Source organism: Simochromis diagramma, unplaced genomic scaffold (genome assembly GCF_900408965.1).
Source record: "Simochromis diagramma unplaced genomic scaffold, fSimDia1.1 OVJJ01000618.1, whole genome shotgun sequence".
Lineage (NCBI taxonomy): Eukaryota > Metazoa > Chordata > Actinopteri > Cichliformes > Cichlidae > Simochromis > Simochromis diagramma.
The window spans coordinates 1,985,402-2,005,237 of NW_024387423.1; the positions used below are offsets into that span (position 1 = coordinate 1,985,402).

The window sequence follows — 19,836 nt, forward strand, 5'->3', positions numbered from 1 at the left end:
AGACAAAAAAATGGCATTGTCTTTTTATTTGCTATGTTTCTTTTTTCCCTACTGAGGAAAACCTTTTCAAACCACTAATTTGTTTCTTTGTATAGCACATTTTGGTGTTTCCCCATCTTTGTGTAACACAGTCAGAAGGAATGCAGCTGGTGCCCTCTGTTGCCCAAGGTACGACTGTAATCGAGTACAGTTCAAACACACAGAACTGCAGATATGTTTGATCTGCTTTTAATAATGACGTGTCCCCAACAATCTGCCATTAATTTCTTAAACAAAAGCCTCCTTAAACCCCATGCAAAACTGGCTCTGACTTACAGAACTGATACTTTGAGGAAGTTTATTATTTCACATTATATTGTGTACAGGCTCTTAGATCTTGGTGCCAGTAGCCCCAATCCAGCAGGCCTATAAATGGGCTGCCAGAGTTTTAGATCTGGTACAGGAACTGAGTTGAGCCACCTGATGAGAGACAGAATGGAGTTCTGGCTAAAGATGGGCTCTTTCTTGCTGCTGAGTCAGCGGATCATCTCTGCGTACCAGGTCATTTGCAGCCACAGGACACCAGCTGACCTGCGTTGAATTATCGTTAATTCAAAAAGCAACAGTTGAGCGTGTATCTGTGGGCCGATGGAATGAGAAGATGGCCTCTGCAGATTAAAGCCAAACTCAATGAAATTCTCCCTCCCTTTCATGTTGCTGTGGAATCGTCAGGTTGACAGTTTTGTGTGTTTGGCTTCTTCTTCTTCTTTTTCTTTTCTGCCTTCCTCCTACTCAACTTCCTCCCTAATTCTTTTTTCCCGCTATTTCGAATGATCACGAGTCCAAAGAATGTCTTTCTGCAAGTGTTTAACACACTAGTCTTTGAAGCACAGTCCAAGTGTCTGCTTTTGTCTGTGCTTTGTTGTTCTAAATGCTAGCTGTATTAAATCACCTCCCAGTCCCCCGGCCTGTGTGCTTCATCTCCTGCAAAACTCCATCTACAATCTCCAGGAGGAAGTCCTGTTCTGCACTTCTGAGGCTGTCGAGGGACTTGGCATATTTACACAGGTTTTTAATGCAATTCTAATAGAACCGTGACACTTTAAATACTGATTTTTGTTGCTTTTGGAGCATTTTCCCTCTGCATACATCATTACGGTGGAGACAGGAGCTGACTGAAAAAGAGCGGTTTGCTTCTTTGTCACTTCCAATAACTGGTAACATACTTCCTCTTTCTTTTCTCGTGTTTAATTTAAGCCTGCACACATGTTGCCAAGTAGAAAATGATAGAAAAGAGATGCAGATGATTTACTGAAAAATACTCTATGTAAATGTGGACACTATATTCCATTTATGATTCTAGTGTAGAATTTGGGGAGTGTTAAGAGTTAAAAACAAGTACTGATCCAGATCCGACACACATAAGAAACCCATGTTTTGAGCAAATTCATGTCACATACGATAACGTCTCTAGCATGAAATGCTCAGTTTAACCCTCTTGAGGCAGGCGTTGCAGATTTGCAACAGTTAAAAACTAACAACCTGATTACCCCACATACATATTTTATGAGTTTTTTTTACTCAGAAGTACCACTGCAGGACTTGGTTGTGCATTAGCAACAAAACGTTTAATTTGAGCCTGAGAGGGTTAAGAGCATAATTAACTTTGCATTCATGGAAAGAACAGTGGCTCATGTTTGCGTTTATTTCCAAACATTTGCATTTGATTCGTTTTACAGACAGTCTTATAAAAGCCTGTGAAATGATGGAAGCAAAGCAAAGGACACGCAGTAAACCTGGCAGAGGAAACACACCTTTCTTTTACAGCCTGGACATAAACAGTAGTTTATGGTTGTGGATTTACTTGCATGTTGCAAAAGCATAACCTCTTTTTAGAAAAGAGGTTATGCTTGGGCTGCGGTGGATGTCTGGATCTTTTACTCCTAAACATTAATTAAATAAATGTAGGTTAAAGGTGCTCAGGAGGCACTCATCAGCAAGGATTAGTCCACTCCAAGATCCCTCGTTGGCTTTTTTTACCCCCACGTATTTTTCATTTTCATCAGAGGAAGGGTGACTAAATAGAACGAGGATTGGTTCAGTCCACTTCCCAGAATTGTTCTCTTGTTTCATGTGTTTCATGGTTGTCAGAAACAAATGACTGCACGCACAAATTAAGGTCATGATTTTCAGCATCTATTTGCTACATTTTGATCATTAGGGTTGGAAAACAGTGAAGCTGCCACAGATAACTACCTAGAAAGAGGCCCCCTCCAACTGTCAGTGATCTGAAGAAAGATGAGCTGCTCTTATCAGCTCCCTCTGTGCAAGGCCTTCACCTCTGCCTTATACACACTGGTATCTGTCTTTTTTCAAATAGCTTCCCTAATTTTATGGCTTTACCACCCTTTGTGCGCGTCTCTTCACCTGTAATAGTGTTCAAAGGTGCATCCACCCAAAGATAACAGTTTACAGTAGTTAATTGGTGATTAAACGACTAGATTTCCTTGTAAAATGTCGCTACCTGTGTTGTGGTGTATTTTAAAAAAATATATATATCTACATTATACATTTTAGAAATATATTTTTTAAAAGGTTGTTAAAGATTTGAAAAATTTCATTGGCTTTTCAAGCAAATTTTGGGTTATTTTAAGGGTTTTATAGACCTGCATGACGGAGTTGTACAAAAGCATGAAAACAGATGTCACAGTATATTAGACCTCAAAAAGCAGTAAACACAAGATTATTACGCACTTAAACCTAAAGTGAAATTGAGAATTATTTAAATCAGCTAATTAACTTTATTAAATTGGTATCACTTTTATTTCTGTCTGTTAAAAGGCAGCAGTCAGTAGATGGTTAGCTTAGCTTAGCACAGAGAGTGGGAACAGGGAAAACAGCTAACTCAGTGGTAACATAATCAGCCTGCTAGCTCCTTTAAAACCAGCTAATTAAAAGGAAAAGTGTAACATCTTCCATTTTTAGGAGGCTTTTTAGTTCTTTTTAATGTGGTGACCCCAGGTTGTTACAGGTCTCGGCCTAAAAACAGTCCTCCATGGAACGTCCTGTAAAATGGTAAAGTGTTGTTTTAACACTTTAGCTTTTCTGTAATTAAACAAACTAGATATTTCCTGTTGTTTAGCCAGTTTTATAAGTGAATTTTATTAGTTTTGAATGAGGCCAAGCAAGCACTTTCACTTTAAAAGGAAATCATCTAACTAAAATTTGCTAACTGGCTTTGAGTTATGTTCTGAAATCTGTTAGGTCAGGTCAGAGCGGTCCATTTTCTCAAGTCGCCGCCAGAATGTCAGACTCTGTCTCTGAAGTGGATGACGCCGAGTGCACAAAGGTCTTCCTCTCACCAGTCAGATTTTACACTGGCAACAGGTCTGCCAGTGTGAGATTTGCAGCCACCCCAGCCACAGCCAGAGCTCTAAACCCATGTAATTACATTTTAAGCAGCATTGGCTGGTTGAAATACCTCAAGTAATTAGTTTTGTTTTTCCACTCTTCCTATAATCTTCTCCTTTTGTGTTAGGGTTTGGACCATGAGCTGGAGAGGGAAACAGAGCAAGACGGTAGGTAATATGGAATGAATTTTAAAAAAATCTGACGTGGTTGAATGTAAGAATAGAATGACCCCCACCCCCACCAAAAATCTGCTCACACATACACATACACACATTCCCTTGGACCACCTGAAATGTGTTTTGGCGCTTGTTTCCTTTGATTAGGAGTGTTATGGGAGTGCTGTACAAACATAAAAGCTGTCCAGACGGTTTTATAGTGTTTATTTGTGGTACCACCTGTGTTTCCATACAGAAGAAGAATGAGGCTGTGATGGTGATGAGGAACATAGTATAAAGGAAGTACGGTCTCTGCCATGTGCAAGTTCAGATGGCCAGCCAAGAGCAAAAAACATGCCCATAAAGTGCATCTCAATCTGTTTCTGCTTTAAAGAGACCAGCAAATCCTCAGCTTAGAACGGCCTTTAATTAATTAATTGTTAAAAAAAAATCTCCAAGGCACAGTTGTCACCAGACTCGCTAAAGGTCCTTCAGACACCTCTCACACCCCACTGCCGCCTCACCGCCCCCGGCCATCCTCCTCCTTTCCTCTGTCCTCATCTCTCCCGCTCTCCCTTCTCTGTCAAATATTTATAGCTGATGGCAGATAAGATTATTTCAGCACTGGACCTCTCAGTGCCAGCTGCTGCAGACCTTTGCTCACAATAAAGCCTAAGATGCGTTCCAGGCAGTGGGAAGATTGTTTTATTTGGAGCTCATCCGAGGCCTCTAATGATAGGCGAGTTATAGGTGCAGAAAAACAAGACACCAATGACTTCTTTGGCTCTGCACATCATCAGCTACTCTTATCTCAAAATGCTGGAATTTTTCCCCCTTTCGTTCTAAAGTTTGATTTATTCGTTTTTGGATAATAGAATATACCAGTTTTTGTGTACTTTTAAAACCCCCAGCAAAAACGATAGCTGCACGCTTACAGTATTTATTGATCGTCAAGAATAATCCCTATGATGTGGTCAGAAACTTCACTCAGCACAGACTGATAGTAATGTATCCTGTAATGTCCTATAAGTACATAAGTAAAATTTTAATAGCAAAAGGAAACACATATTGAACATATTTTACTTTAATCTTTGCTTCCAGAAAATTAGAAAGGGCTTTCAAAGGAATTCACCTCTAGGAATTATTTTTCTTTACTATTAATAAACATAAATAATTAAGCTTACGTTTGTCCTTGTCTATTCACAAAAAAGGGAAATCTTTTATGGGTTTAGACAAATTTCTGTTTTATACATGTGCACTTGTCAGAGCGAATCCGTGTCAGTGTCTCTTTATGTAAGACACAGACGAGTGGCATGAAATGCCAGGGCTAATCCAGCTGAACACACTGCAACCTGTCATAGTTGGACCAAGAACGGCCTTCTAGCCAGTCAGCTCGTGAGTGGAAAATTAATCTTGCTTAATAAAATTAAACGCCATCTGGGCTTTGCAGTCCAAATTGTTCCAATATGTGAAAAAGTCTTCTAAAAAAAAGTTTTATTAACCTCAAGCAACCCTGTAAGTTCTGTGGCTGCACAAACCGTTTGGAAGCACAGACTGTGGCGGATGCACTGAGGAGAAAACGATAGTGGCATTTTATCAAGACGTGTTACAGCTGTGAGCAGATGCAATAAAAAAAAAAATTCCTGTATGCTTTTCAGTCTATACAGCACCGTCAGCATAGTAGTTACTAATCATATCTCACATTTTATCAAACATCTTGCTCTTGTTGTCCTCAAGCAGAGTTCAAGTAGATAGTAACAATGTATCTACATGTTCAGAAGCAATATTAGGCAATATACGAGTGTCAGTGTTGTCAGCCTTATCAGCTGACTGCCTTGTGAAACGGCACATGGATGTACACAAAGACATTGCTTTTTTTATTGTCCAACAACACAACATTTGTTGTTGGACTGGATAGACTTTGTCCCATGTCTTTATCATTTTCTGCTGCATATCAGCCTTTAAGGTTTATTGGGGAAAACATCAGTGGTGCCATCTAATGGTCGATAGGCCACAAACCAGATAAACACAAAGTAGTGAAGTGTTATCAGAGCTACTGTCCATTGATTTCTTGAAGTGACTTTGAACCTCTTTTTCACTCTGGCTTCCTGATTAGGGGGCTTTGAGTCCATCCATATCTCCAAAATAAGGGCTGCTTCACTGCAGCCTGTTTCTTTTATAAGTGTCATAAGATTAGCGCCACTAAAAGAAAAGTAGTCATAATGTTCCTGGACACACAAAAAGCAGTTCATTGGCGCTCAACAGGAGTTTATTATTTACCAACCTGACTGGATAGTATTATAAAGAAATGTTCAATTATAACACTATCTAAGGACTTACATATAGGTAATAATTTGGTCTTTAGAGCAATGTTTAAATTTAAATTAGTTATGGTATAACTTTTTTTTCTTACTGTTTTGAGGCATTTAATTGTGAAAGGGAAATACATGACTATAAAGTATATGAAATAGTGTTTACTCTGTAAAAATCCATCCTTCTGTCTCTGTAAAAAGTTTGATTATTCAGTGTCTTGTTCAAATCCACAAATGTTTGTACTTCTCCACATCTTTTAGCTATTTTACTGGGTCACTAAAAACATAATGTATGTGTACTTCCTGCTACAGAACAGCTCTACGTGTATACTTTTCTGTTGATGGAGTTTATAACATCCGAGCAGCTTCTGTTCCAGACTGGAGCCATCGATTTACCTTGACTGTCTGACCCCCTCTTGTGCTTCTCCGCTCGTATGAGAGACATATGTGCAAGAGAAATGCAGTTTACGTACCAGCGTCTGCGCCACGTTTGTAGAGCTTATGGGTAAATGCGTGCTGTTGTGTTTGCAAGAGAGATGGATTTGTGCATTTTCTCTCAGATGATTGGTCAATGACCTCTTCAGCTCTTGGTTATGATGGCGGTCATCATAACCTTTCGGAACATAAAGGCTTTGGGAGCATAAAAATGAGCTGATTGTCAGCAACCCTGAGCAGCAGATCGTCTGTGCAGCAGATGCCTGTGATAAGATAGTGATAAGGCTGCTATCTGGCCTTCACATCAGCCTCCAAAGCAATAATAGGTGACAGAGTATCGGTCACCATCTACTATGTGTCCTCAGTGGCCGATGGTCTGATGCTGATGACGGATTATCTAACAGGTACATTAGAGCAATGAGGCCTGCAGGAAGTGCGAGCGGATCACAAAAGGGTTCAAAATGTAAAGTGCACCTGTTTAACTACTCTGAGATGTAGCTGGAGTGATATAATATCGATCGAGATATGATAAGGTTGGCTTGTTGTGTCAATAAACAGTCGCTCCCTAATCCTTGTAAGTCAATGACCAAAGGCGCTCTCCCTTTTTGCTGTGGACTTTCACATCCATTTTTCATTTATTATTCTGCCATCAATCTTTAAAGAAATGCGCTTTTAGAACGGGCTTAGTTCTGCCCTGTTCACCTTATCGATCCTTGTTGCATGTTCTGCTTCTCTCATCTTTGCTGTGCCATCACCACCATCACATTGACTGACAGTACAAAGGTGAACTGTTTATTGGTGCCATTCTCCATCTTCTGGAAGTTGAAAAAAAGAAGGGATTACTGGTGATTTTTTTTTTTTATCTATCTGAGGGTCCTGATAGCTGGCTACCAATGCTGTTAGGAAATCGGTAACTATCTTTGATGATAAGGAAGCAAGCACTGTGGGGGTCAAAGGGTATTAGCAGCAGAGCTCATTGACTATTATTCGCAACAATCCGCACTGTTTTGCTAACTGTATCAGGAGATCATTTTTTCTGTGATCCTAAGACAGTCTTGGCAAAATAATTTAAGTTATACAGGGTACACACACCATTGTTTTTCTTGTGACATTACTAATTTGATGTGTCACATGGCCCTCTTCCTATTGAAAAAACAAAAGTTGTACCCAAGATGGCCGACTTCTAAATGGCCACCATGGTCACCACCCATCTTGAGGAGTTTGCCTCCTCACATATACTAATGTGCCACAAACAGGACTTTAATATCAACAACCATTCCCATGTTATTACGGTGTATCCATATAAATGGCCCACCCTGTACATGAAATAATATATAATGTGGAACACATAAGTCAGTTAGTTTAAAGACAACATCTTTAGGCACCTTAGTTTTTTTTTTCTGGAAGCACTAACATGTGTGTGTTTAGCGGGTAATAATTAGCATTCTCACCATATTGGTGACAATTTCTAACTAGCTAACAACATCAGTGCCTGTAAAGAATAAACATAAAGAATTTCCTTTTTACTAGTACGATGTTATTTATTTAGATATAGGACAGATACAGCAGTAAAATAAAATGTAGGGAAGAAATTATAAACAACTTTAAATGAAATGTGACAACCATCTATGGATTAGTTATTGGTTCATTTCACTTGAAACTAGAAATGTTTTACTCCTCTTACAGGGGAGGAAGAATAAAAGTAAGGGCATGACTAACCATTAGGATTCATATGCTCTATTCTGGATCATACAGGAATCTTAAGTGCTACATATATAGATATTTCTTAACTAAAAATCAAAATGTCAACCTGATTGTACTAGCAGAAGCAAATCATGAATTCAAAAATGACCAAAGCACTACCAACTACCTCTATCCTCCGATCCTAAGTCAATAACTGAAGGGCAGACTAAAACATCACTCGTTCAAGAGCATGAAATACAACAGCGAGTTGAAGGCAAAATATGCAGCAATTGTTGATTAATGCTTACCAACACAAAATTCAAACTTGGACCTTCGTCTCTGGCTCATTAACAGCAGTGGTGCTTGAGTGAATTATGCATAGAATTAGGACATGAAAGGATATTAGCAAGAACAAAGAAAATCTTTTTTTATTTCTCATTTATTTTGGAATTGTTTTGCAGCGGTTGTGTTGTAAAACAGAAACATGCCCACAGCTCTGCCCACATCCTGAACACAGCGAAATAAGAAGAAAAATATGAAAATACGTGCCGAAGCCCAGGGGCCTCTGAAGATAGATGTACCGCTGCTTCTGGCATATAATGCAAGATGATTGATGCAGATTGGTTTTCTTTTCTGCTAGCATTTTTTTTAAAGAAAATTGCTGCATATTTGACCTTTGAGACGGGATTTTACAAAAATATTTTATTTTGCCATTATATTTTAAGGAGGCCTGCATGCATTGGGCAAGCACTTAAATCATTCTGCATTACACAGCATTTTTCCTCACCATTTTTACAGGGTGAAGCTTGAGCTCAGCTCAGCTAACAACCTCTGTCGCTCAGTTGTCGTGGAGTCAGTTCACCCTGAGCCTTCGTTGAGCCTCTGTTTGTGTTCTGGCTAGACATCATCTATAATGAGCGCTGATTAGTTAACTTGTTTAAATGCCTCTTCTATTTCAGTCTCCGCTGCTCAGTCGTCTCTCCATCCCAGCCTGGCCTTGCCTCGCTCACCCACCCTCGCACATGGATGACATTCTTCAGAGGTGTCTGCACTACAGTCAGAGGCTATGACAAGGCCAAAGGGAGTTTAAGCCTAATGTTTATTTGTTCCGTTTGTGCTATTATGTTTTATTGTATCTATTTATTCTACATTAACAAATTAATCCTCAATATATGATCTTAATCAAATCTCATCTCGTCTGTTCTCTCCCGTTTCACATTGTGTTCCCACTTCCTTCCAGTTCACTTTCCCTTCTAACTCTAACGCTAGCTAGACCTCCGGAGGCCACCGACACCAGCCGGACCTCACCCTCAGCCTGTTTTTCTTTCCAATGGGGAGGCGAATACATTTGAGAGGGGCAGGAAGGAGGGCCTGTCATGGCCTCTTCAGTCTGGGTCTGTGATCGTGAGTGGTGTTTATTTGTCATTGCTCACCCAGTGTTCCCCTTTAACACAGCAGAATCAGATGTGTCAGCAACAAAGTGGGTTTGGATTAGAGCTCAGGTCTTCCAGATGAAAATCTATTTTTTGAAATTAGAAAATTGCAGTGAGGGTGGTTTGGTCTGAAGTCAAGGCTGTGACCCTGTTTTTAAAAATGGTGTAGCGGTCTACAGATGCTTCTTTGGCCCTTGTACAATGTGTATTAGCACCCTCAAGGTTTCCAGTATCCACTGACAAGAGTCCTAAAATTGATGAATCCAGTATGTAGCAATCTGAGGTTAATTTTTCAGCATTACAAGTAGCAGAGAACCTTATCTTATTACTATGTCCCAGGTCTCTCTGGAGTGTTTTTCTTGTTCATTGAGTCAGTGTGCGTGTGTGTGTGTGTTGAGTGCTTGCTCACAAGTGTGTTCCCTGACACATGGTGCTCTGCTGAACCTAGTGTTTGTGCACAGCATAAATAGGTTTTTATCTGATTGATGGAGGTACATGTTGGCGAGTGCAGCTAGGTGGAGGTGGGGGCCCGCCTCCAGAGAACCTTTAAGCAGGCCAAAGATAAAGACTCAGAAGTGATGGGCTCTCTGTGATGCCCTTTTGTGGGAGGAAATTTAATGGAAGTGGTTACATTGGTAGCAGATGGAGCAGTTTCCTGGATCTCAGTCACGGTAGAAATATTAGACACACAAGCACACACACACACACACACCGTCAAACTCACACATACCCCACCCTTTTAAATTTCTTCACCAGATTTACAGTACGATGGAGGTAGAGGGATCGAACTGGAAAGTGTTTATTTGCCTGGGACCTCAGGCACCAAGGGTTCATATTTTTCCTGTGCTTTTTTTCTGTCTTCTCCTTGTCTCTTGCAGGGCATGTGTGTGTTTCTCCCAAGCCCCAGTGTCATCTGTATTTTTCTTTTTGGCTGCCCGTCTTCAAGATTCTCACAGTCCCTTGGTGGATCTTCAAGATGCTGGAGCTGCAGGCTGACAAATTTGGTGTAAAGTTGTTGAAGAAAGGTCCTGGTGAAAAATAAATTGATGCTCGGCTTTTGCAAACTCAAGTGTGTATGTGTGTGTGTGTGTGGGAGGAGGTGTATGCTCAAGTGAGGTCTGGCTACGTGTGGGTGGCTCAGCTGAGGGTTGAGTGGTTGGTCGAGATGACAGTAATAAATTAATTCACTTTAGGACCTAGTGACTGGATCATCAATCATGTTTATTAATGATGTGTGCAGCTGACATACCTCAGAGTCCCAGTTCTTCCTTTGTAGCCTGGACACATCCTACAGAACATCAACTAACTAAGAGGTGAACATCTGTTAAACTGTGATGTAGTTGGCCACATAAAAACAACTGATACCACATTGAGATATCCATTACCCCTCAGGGTGCTCTCTCTCTCTCTCTCTTTATCTAAAATTACTGTGCAGTTTCAAGTTGAGGGCCGACACACAGCACAGCTAACCCCATCCAGTGCTGGGAGCTTAAAATAACCATATTGTGTCATTGAAAAAAAGCTTTTTAATGAAATCACATGTAGATCTGGTGTGCTTAAGGCAGCAACCATGGGGTTTGTGTAAGTCACGGTAGCGATAAGCGTAGTGTAGTCCTCCTCTCAAAACACCCCCGCTGAAATGCCTTTGTTTGTGCTGTGGGAATGGTTTCACCAACAGAATACAGCTCTGAGTATTTGCTGATGAGGATGATTAGACTGAAGAAATTAATTGCGGTGTTTTTGATGAATATTAAATATTGGAACAAGCCCAAACAAAGAGTGAGCTAAGAAGCTAATTTGGTCTGACAGTTTGTGTGGTGTTTTGTTGATATTTAAAGTACTTTGCCCCAATCTGGAAAGTGAATTCCACCGTGCACAGCGCAGAAATGTAGTTTAGCCCCAGTTGATTTGGGGTAATTAAGCCAGACTGATGAATGTTTGATGTAAGTCAGTGATTAGAAGGCTTTGAGGGCTTTGAGAGTGTTTTGAAATGAAAGCCAAACAGTTGTGCCCCTGCTCCTTCTGTAGGTATGTATGGATGTTGGGGTTTAGGGAAAGAGCATTTCCCGGCAGTTTTTTTTCTTCTTTTTCTACGCTGCAGTTTAAATGCACTAATAAATCTCTCTGTTTTTTAAATAGATCGCTCTGTTATTTACATTAGACTCCGACTGGATTTCACTGCAGCCCTCATTTCTCTTTCAGCAGAAGTGAGTCAGACAGAGCTGATTCTTCTTTGGTTAGATTGATATGAGATCCTTAGTTTAGGTGAAAAGCAGAACCAGAACAATCGCAGCATTTGGTGGAACGAAAGCAACTTTATTCACTCACACTGAAAAACACCTGCCCTCTAAGTAGACAACCTCCATCAATGGTCAAAACATGGCACTTAGACAAGGACTAGTGCTGTGATATATAGCGCACACTTAGGGCAATTTCTTATCATTTTATTGACTGCTGCTTTCAGGCATTTGACCTATAGCCATCAGCACTTCTCCCCCACTTGTTATCTCTCCCTCTCCCTCATTCTTCCGCACTCCCTTACCTACTATTCACTCTTTTTTTCTCTCTGTCTCTCATTCCTTCTACTTCTTCATTGCTGGGAATGCCAAATGTGCGACCTCTTAGGGAGGTCATAAATTTAGCGATGAGAGATAGTAGGGGTAACTCAGAGAAATGAAAGCATGGTAGCTCAGTAATCCATCAAACCCTCGCTTTTGTAAACATTTCTTATTGCCAATACTATTAAAAGTACTCCACAGTGAGAAACTCATTTTAAGAAAAAGCTCAGAATTTCCACATTGGATTTCTTCCCTTGTAACTGTTTTATATTTATAATTAAAACTTCAAATTTTACTGCAAAAAACTACAGTATATTAGTATATTTTATTATAAACAAATGAAACTTTACTGCTAACAAAATTTGTGCTGATTAACTGCTTAGTGGCTCAAAGTAAATGGCACCTTCAAAACTGGCTTGCTGATGTCCTGTCTACAGATCCCGCTGGATCTATGGCTGAACTCAACAGATGAACTCACTGGGCCGAGGGTGTATGATGAACAATTTGCCTGTCTGATGTGTATTTGAGAATGCTGATATATTTGGACAGTGTGAGAGTCTGGAAATGCAGACGGGTCTGTGTACGTAACACAGTGGCCAGCACCACGGTCCACCCTTTCCAGCCTCTATAAATCACAACCCAGCGTGTTCCCTCTTTGCTCCCAGATAATGTTATCAGAGCTGATAATGCCCCTGAGCCCCTCCTCACTTTGAAACTCTGGCATCCCCTACGTAGTGGGCCACTGGTATTCACTGGGGTGAAGGAGAAAGAGGTGTCCCCACCCCACCCCAGCCCATTTGATCCCCATCTATCCTTTAGCTCCCATGTCTGTCTGCACTGGCCAGACTGCAGCACCGATAGACCCCAACATTAAAGCACTTCACCACCACCACGCCCCAACTCAATCAGCCAGCGAGATTCCCCAGTATACACCCTCCTCCCCCCCCCCCCCCCCCCCCCCCCCCCCACCCCCCACACACTCTTGTTTTGATAGCTGCTGATGTCATTCCACAAATTTTTTCACAAATTAGGGGGCTGAAATTATGGGGCCGCCTCGCCTCACTTTGACTCGCCATGTTGTGCCATCCCGACGGGAGCTTAATCCCTAATATCAAAGTCTGGCTGTTGGCTCGGGCATTGTCGGATTCCATGGCCTCCATCCAAACCCATCTGCTCCCTCCGGCTGGTATGAAGTGACAGAAAGTTGAGTCTAAACTCCGGCAGCCGTGAGGGGTGGGTGTACGGGGACTGCGTAGAGTTGTTACAAATCACCAAATGATTGAAAAGAGTTTTGAGAGGGCGAGTTAAGGGCAAGGCAGTCTCAGGGACGTCAGTCCTGGCTGGCTGCTTTTTTCCGGGGGAGAGGGGTATAATGATGGGACATGATAAGATTACCAGGGGTTAGTGGTAGTTGTGGTAGTGGTGGGGCTGAAAAGGAGCAAGGATGGGTGACTGCTGGGGCACTTGAAACTTGCGTTCGTCATGGGGGAAAGCCCTTGGTTGCCTGGAAACAGAAGGGAAACATATGTAAATATAGCCATCCTGCATTCTAGATCTTACCGCTGATAGCTGACTATTTATGTGAATGGTATTCACTGTGTGGAGCACAAACTTTAACCGCGTGACTGTAGAATGACAAGACAGTTGACAATAAGGAACTGCAAAGGTGACACTAGGCACGTAATTTAGGGTGATTTAAAATACTTTAGATAAATTTTAAGGCAAGCACAAAGTACTGGTTAAGCCCCTATAACTCAAAATAAAGAGAAGAGTTCATGGCATAAATGTGACCACACTTCCCAGGAAGACCAATGACTCCTTGGTCCCCTGAAAGCCTGTAATTGCAGTCATCTTCAATATTGACTTTGTCATTTTTACAGCTCCTCTAGATGGTTCTCATGAGCACCCTGCCAAGAGAGCCTCATTGGAGGCAATGCAGTTAATGATTTGAGACATTTACTCTGTGTGCCCTGCTACACAATGTCAATGCCAGACCTGCCTGTGTGTATTGTGTGCCTGTCGAATGTGCATGTGTGTATGTTGGAAATGGCTGCCTCAGTTATTATCAGGGTAATCCTGAAATTGGAGACAATATTAGAGTTGGGCATGTCATTCTAGGGCGGGATCCCGCCTGTGTATTGACTACCGTCGCTTCCAATTAGACAAAACATTTCCTCAAAGCCTTGCAGATCGAGAGGACTAACACGCTTCATTTTTTGGATGTTCAATACAGACAAACAGACCTTAACCAGCTAAATGAGATCTCTAGGTGATTTCAGGAAGACAGCTTTGTCCTGCCTAACGTCCATTCTTCTCATTTCCCTCCTTTCCCATCTTCACCTTTAGCCCAGGCTGTTTTTCCATGAATCCTCGTGTAATAGGTATGGATATTAGTCTGGCTGGCCAGTGTCGGGTGACAGCGGGCTCAGCATTGGGCTGTACAAGGCTGCAGGCCTGTCACCGTGGCCCTTGTAGACACTGCTGATGGAGTCATTTGTTTTTGCACATTAATTCAATTCTGTCCCCAGACCAGGGTCGGACACCTGCTTTCCATTGCGGTGGAACAGTGGGGGAAGGCAGAGAGGATGGGGCTGGTTGGGCCACCTGCCGATGTTATTACAGTAGAGAGGCACCCAGGCGAACAAGCGGGTGCATGCATGCACACACACACACACACACACACGCGCATGCATGCACACACTCTTGGCCGCTTTGGAGAGTTGTTTATGTGCTTGTCTTCATGTTTGTAATAAATCACCAAAACCTATGCCCAATCTTGGCTTATTGTGTCTTCATGCTGTAATTAAATTACAGAGCCATTTTATGATATTCATTAAGGCCTGTGTGGAGTGTGACAGACAGTCCGGGCTCACATATGTTTGGTTAACCTTTTAATTTTTCATGCACCACTGTAGCTGTGTGAAGTGGATGGATTTTATTTTAAAGGCGTGCTGAGGCTGCCTCACTCAACACTTTGCCAGTTGTAGAAATTCCGTTGGTGATTTCCGCTGGTGGAGGTGAGGAGAGCTCTGGCTCTTACACTGTAACAGTCAGTCTATTGTTGGACCCGCTCACCCATGTAGAGCTTGATGGGCCTTGTGGGTTGATTCAGCCCTACAATACACTGCCCCCCAGTGCTCAACATGCCCCTGTGCCAGTAAAATATGACAGAAAATGAGATCCATGGGCACCTCCTGTTCACTGATTTAATTATAATCATCACCGAATCTCGCTGTAGTCACCCACACACACACAAACACACACACAAATACACTAAAGCAAACACAAGCACACAGACGGTTAAATACGAATGCTCAGAAATGTGAACCTGTAGGCTTGTTAGAAACGTCCACATGGCGGTGTGTGTGCACACACAGAAGAGACACACACATGCACACTGGGAGTCACACCAGGATTACCGCATCCATTTGCATCCATTAGATATGAATCGGCTCATCACCAGTAACCTGCAGCTAGAAATCCAATAGCCAGTCATTTGATTGAAATCTGGCAGCACTTAGCATTCTGGTCCCAAGCTGCCCAACAGAGATGTGTATGGGTGTATACTTTTGCACATGTTCTGCAGTGGATGTATCTGTGATAAGTATTAAAACTTTTAAGGTCTCGTGCACGAAATGTCAAGAGACTGAGCAAAAGGTGTGAAAGAGAAAGCTGCATTTTTAATCAAGCCCTCCACGAGTGCAAAACAAAGAAATGAATCAAGTTTAAGGTTAAACATCCACACTCATGAGGTGCTGAATGTGCGGGTAAAGTATTTCCAGGTTCCCCCACTTCATTTGTGTGTGTAAGATTCTGTATACCTGTTGTATATGCCTGCAATCAACAGATAGTTATACACACAAGTAAACTGCGGTTATACAAAGTTCCCCCATTACAAAATACCCAATACAGAGGAGCTATTCCGTCCAGACTTTACATTAAGGGGCCCAAGGACTATAATCAGTAGCATCAGTGACTGTGTGTAGTTTCACAGTCAAGGACACTGTAATTGAAATGCTTTCAGTCCGTCTCCCTGCCCGCTTACTTTGAAGTTCCTACAGTATATACCTTTCTCCTCTGACATAAGGTAAATAGGAAACCAAAAGCTGATGTAACGTGTTGCCTACTCTGCAATCAGCTCCCTTACTACTGGGACGGACCCAATCAATGCCTGCCTGTTGGCTTGCCTGCCGCCCAGATGTAGCCTCTGCCTTAAACCCCTGCTTGTTTAAGAAAGCCCCATCCTGGAAGGAGGTTTTGCAAACCAAGGCTTCCCCTGGAAATGACCAATTAGGGAGTAATATGGACCTGGTTTCCTCCGTGCCAGTTTGAATCGGTGTGCTGGTGCTATAATGTGATACGATCTGAGAGATACATGAATGGAAGTGGTTTGGAGTAGCATGAAATGGTTCCCCGGGCTTCTCTGCTTTCCTCTCTTTCTCTCTCTGCAGCCCCAACTCCCCCTTCTCCCCCCTCCAGGAGTAAATTGGAGTACATAATTACTGCAATACCATGTGAGCCTAATTGATTACTGCTCCCCCTTGGCCATTGGCAATGGGTTGTGTGCCTGAACAAATCTTTAGTGACCACACATTCAGTTGAGGCTGCACTGATCTTCCTGGGATGTGATTTCAGTTCCAAAGTTTCTTCTCAAAAACATTCCTTCTTCCCTTTAGGAAATACAGAGAGATACCTGTCGTCCAAATAAAGTTGTGGTCAAAATGTATAATATTGAATTTGGGACCAAACTTGTTTTTAAGAGAATAAGATGCATAATAATAATCATAATAATAGTAATAATAGACCCAAAAATCTCTTATGCTGCAAAACCAAAACTGAAAACCAGCGAGCATACAGGATTGGGTTGCATATTTATATTTAAAATGTCGGTTTTTCTGAAAAATCATGTTATTGAAAACATTCATAGTTCACGGTTGAACATACACGGTTCAACAGTCTGCACACCTTCCACATATCAAATTGCTCGGTATGTCAGCCTTTGCACAACTTTGTGTGAGCTTTAAGACAGATGTGTGTGTGTGTGTGTGTGTGTGTGTGTGTGTGTGTGTGTGTGTGTGTGTGTGTGTGTGTGTGTGTGTCTGCGAATGTGAGGAAACTCAGGTGGCAAGAGAAATGAGGTTTCGTATCCTGTCCCTGATTCTAACGATGTGGCAGGCATCTGTTCAGACCGTCGTCCAGTCAGAGCTGTGGTCCCTGAGCCCAAAGCGGCTCCTCGGCTTTGAGCCCAGCACCGGGTGAAGTCGGCTGGTGGCGCAGGCAATGAGGCGAATCTCCCCCTTCCAGATCTCTTACACTTACACACACAGTCATGACACGCACACTGATGCTTGTGTGATTTAACAGAAGCACAAGCCTGTGTGTGTACATACACATGGGCACATCAGAGGCCCGTGGAGTAGCCACAGCTGTTTTAATGGGTGGGTGGGGGGGTGAATGCATGGGAGGTGTAGGATTTTTATCATTCTCAAAGGTATTATAATAAGGAATTTAGAGTTTTGACAGATTTCTGCACCTTCCTGTAACCAGTGCAAGGCTCAAATATGTAGCCTCAAACAGTGACTGCTGTTTCTATGACGATGACATCATCAGGCCTGTTCTGTCATCCCTTAAGAGGTGAAATGAACTTCTTTTGTGAATCACATCAACCCAGCTGCGTGCAACCTAGCTAGCGTTACCCCAGTCCATCCCAAACCTGAAAGGCTGTAGCTCACTCTGCACCACTTTATTTCGACTCAGCCGTTTACAGTTAGAACCTTTTCTGTCGACTCAGCGCAGCTCTGGCCAGATTATTCAGCTAAAGTCTTCTCAGCCCAAAACAAACAAAATCACTTTACCTCTGTCACCCAGTCAAAAAAAATACCAACTCATTAACCCAGGATCTTTCTTTGTGCATTTTTTTTAAATGAAGCTCAGCCTCAAATCCTGATCATATATCAAATTCCAGGTCAGGTTTACCGTCTTGATCTTGGACAAACAAACTCAACCAACAGCAAACTATCTCCCGATCCCTGCCTCAACCACAAATTATGTTTACAAGGCAGATCTTCACATCTATAATTACTTTTACTGCCTGTCACTCTCCAACAGACTCAGTGAATAGCGCGAGCTGCTGCACAGTCAGAGTGTTTTCACACCCTGATTGAGTTTCCATTTGAAGTCGGATCCAAGCCGCCTAATGTCCTTTAAATGTTTTTTCCTAAACACAGCAGCAGTAGTCCGCGCCTCAGAACAACTTCAAACAGCTGTCAGCACAACCTTGTTGTTGCATCTAGTCAGGGGAGCAAAAATCCCCCTACTATCCAGAGAGGACATTGTGATTGAGGCTTGTGGCTGCCATATGAGATACGGGAGACAGCAAAGACCAGTGTGAATTTTGCTAAGCACAGAGAATGATGGTCATGTCTGACCACAGTTTACTGGATTAGGACAGGCTTTAAATCTGTGCTGAAATCGCCAAAACATTTGTGTGTGTATTTATGTGTGTGTGTGGGATTTGGTTGGGGCTTGATTGATAGGAAGGAAGTTGAGAAAAGCAAGGCAGTGGACAAGAAAAAGACATGTGGCATGACTGATTCAGAATGGACTGAATGGACTTGGTTGCACTAAATTGTCGGAGAGAATAGAAAAGGCAAGGAAAGTCCTGTAAGTCACCAATGCTTCCTTGTTGCATTTGTCATGTGAGAAATAAATCCTCATCCATATGAATTTGTAGCTCACAAAAACACATATAGTAATAGCAAGATAACAAATCCAGAAAGCCAGCAAGTGAGGAAAAGTTGATGAAGCAGCACTGAGTCAGAGTGGACAAGCAGTTGCTACTTGGATGAGACAGAGTCTGGTGACAGCAGCTAAAGATGATGACTTAAAGGAAAGTTTACCTTGAAGAACTTTGCAAGTCAGCATAGATACATGAAGGAAACAGCCTTGTTATGAACTTGTTTTGGAAGATCCTGCCAAAGGAGAGCCAGGAGTCAGGACAGGCAGGCACAGTTAACATGAGGAGTCATGGAAAAGTCACTGCTGCCTTTCCACGGCCCATTGGGCTTATGATGAAGTGATGCTAAATAGCTGCTTTATTCCTGTTGAAGTCATCATCTTGTTCTGGACACATGGGTGCTCACAGCAGCTGAGATTCTGGATGGAAAACTAGGAGGCTCAGTCATTTCTTGCTCGTGGTTCAGCGACATATGCATGGGAGCTGGTGTTGGTCTATACATGGATTATCCAGGTGCAATTTCACCTTATGCCACTAGATGTAAGTGTTGCACCAGCTGTTTCTATTACCCCCCACCCAATAATGTTTCTTCTGCCTAATTTGAGGTGAAGTGAGTTTCACATTTTGACTGTGATTGCCCCTTCCCGACTACGTTATGCAGAATCAGTGTTAAACAGCAGTTTGTGGGTGTTGTGATTAAAGCAGCCTTACAGCTGGAAAACAGAGTAAGGAGGATTTTAGGGAGGAAAACAGACAGAGATGAAGGTTATATTGAAGGAGGATTACAATTAGTAGAGGATCATAAGGGAAATGGAACAAGAAGGAAAACAGTGAGTAAGAACAAAGCTGGGACACATTTCATCTGTCATCACATCGTCATGTTACTCTTCCTTTGTTCTTGTCTGTTGGCCCACAGCTGCTAGCGCTGTAGGCGTTTCCTGACAGTGCTGACCTGACATGTGTTAGGAGGCTCTATTAAATGTTAAATAGGAAGTAGAGCGTGTTTGTTAGCGCCAGGTGTAAATGACCCATTTAAGCAATCAGTGTATCCTCGTAAGGATTGGATAGCTGCAAGAACACGACTTCACTCGCCACCTCTCATTTAGGAAAACAAAAGTTACCTCATGTTTCAGA

The 19,836-nt window shown here is 42.2% G+C and overlaps 1 long non-coding RNA gene across 2 annotated transcripts; it reads left to right on the forward strand.

The window, feature by feature from the left end:
- The first annotated feature begins 2,584 nt into the window (after positions 1-2,584).
- On the forward strand, positions 2,585-10,477 carry LOC120721958. 2 transcript variants are annotated; one of them, XR_005693309.1, is made up of 4 exons: positions 2,585-3,422; positions 3,518-3,557; positions 8,935-9,379; positions 10,287-10,477. It is a non-coding gene; the product is annotated as an uncharacterized LOC120721958 (long non-coding RNA). The 2 variants fall into 2 exon arrangements; XR_005693308.1 differs by having other exon boundaries at positions 8,935-10,477.
- The last annotated feature ends 9,359 nt before the right edge of the window (positions 10,478-19,836 follow it).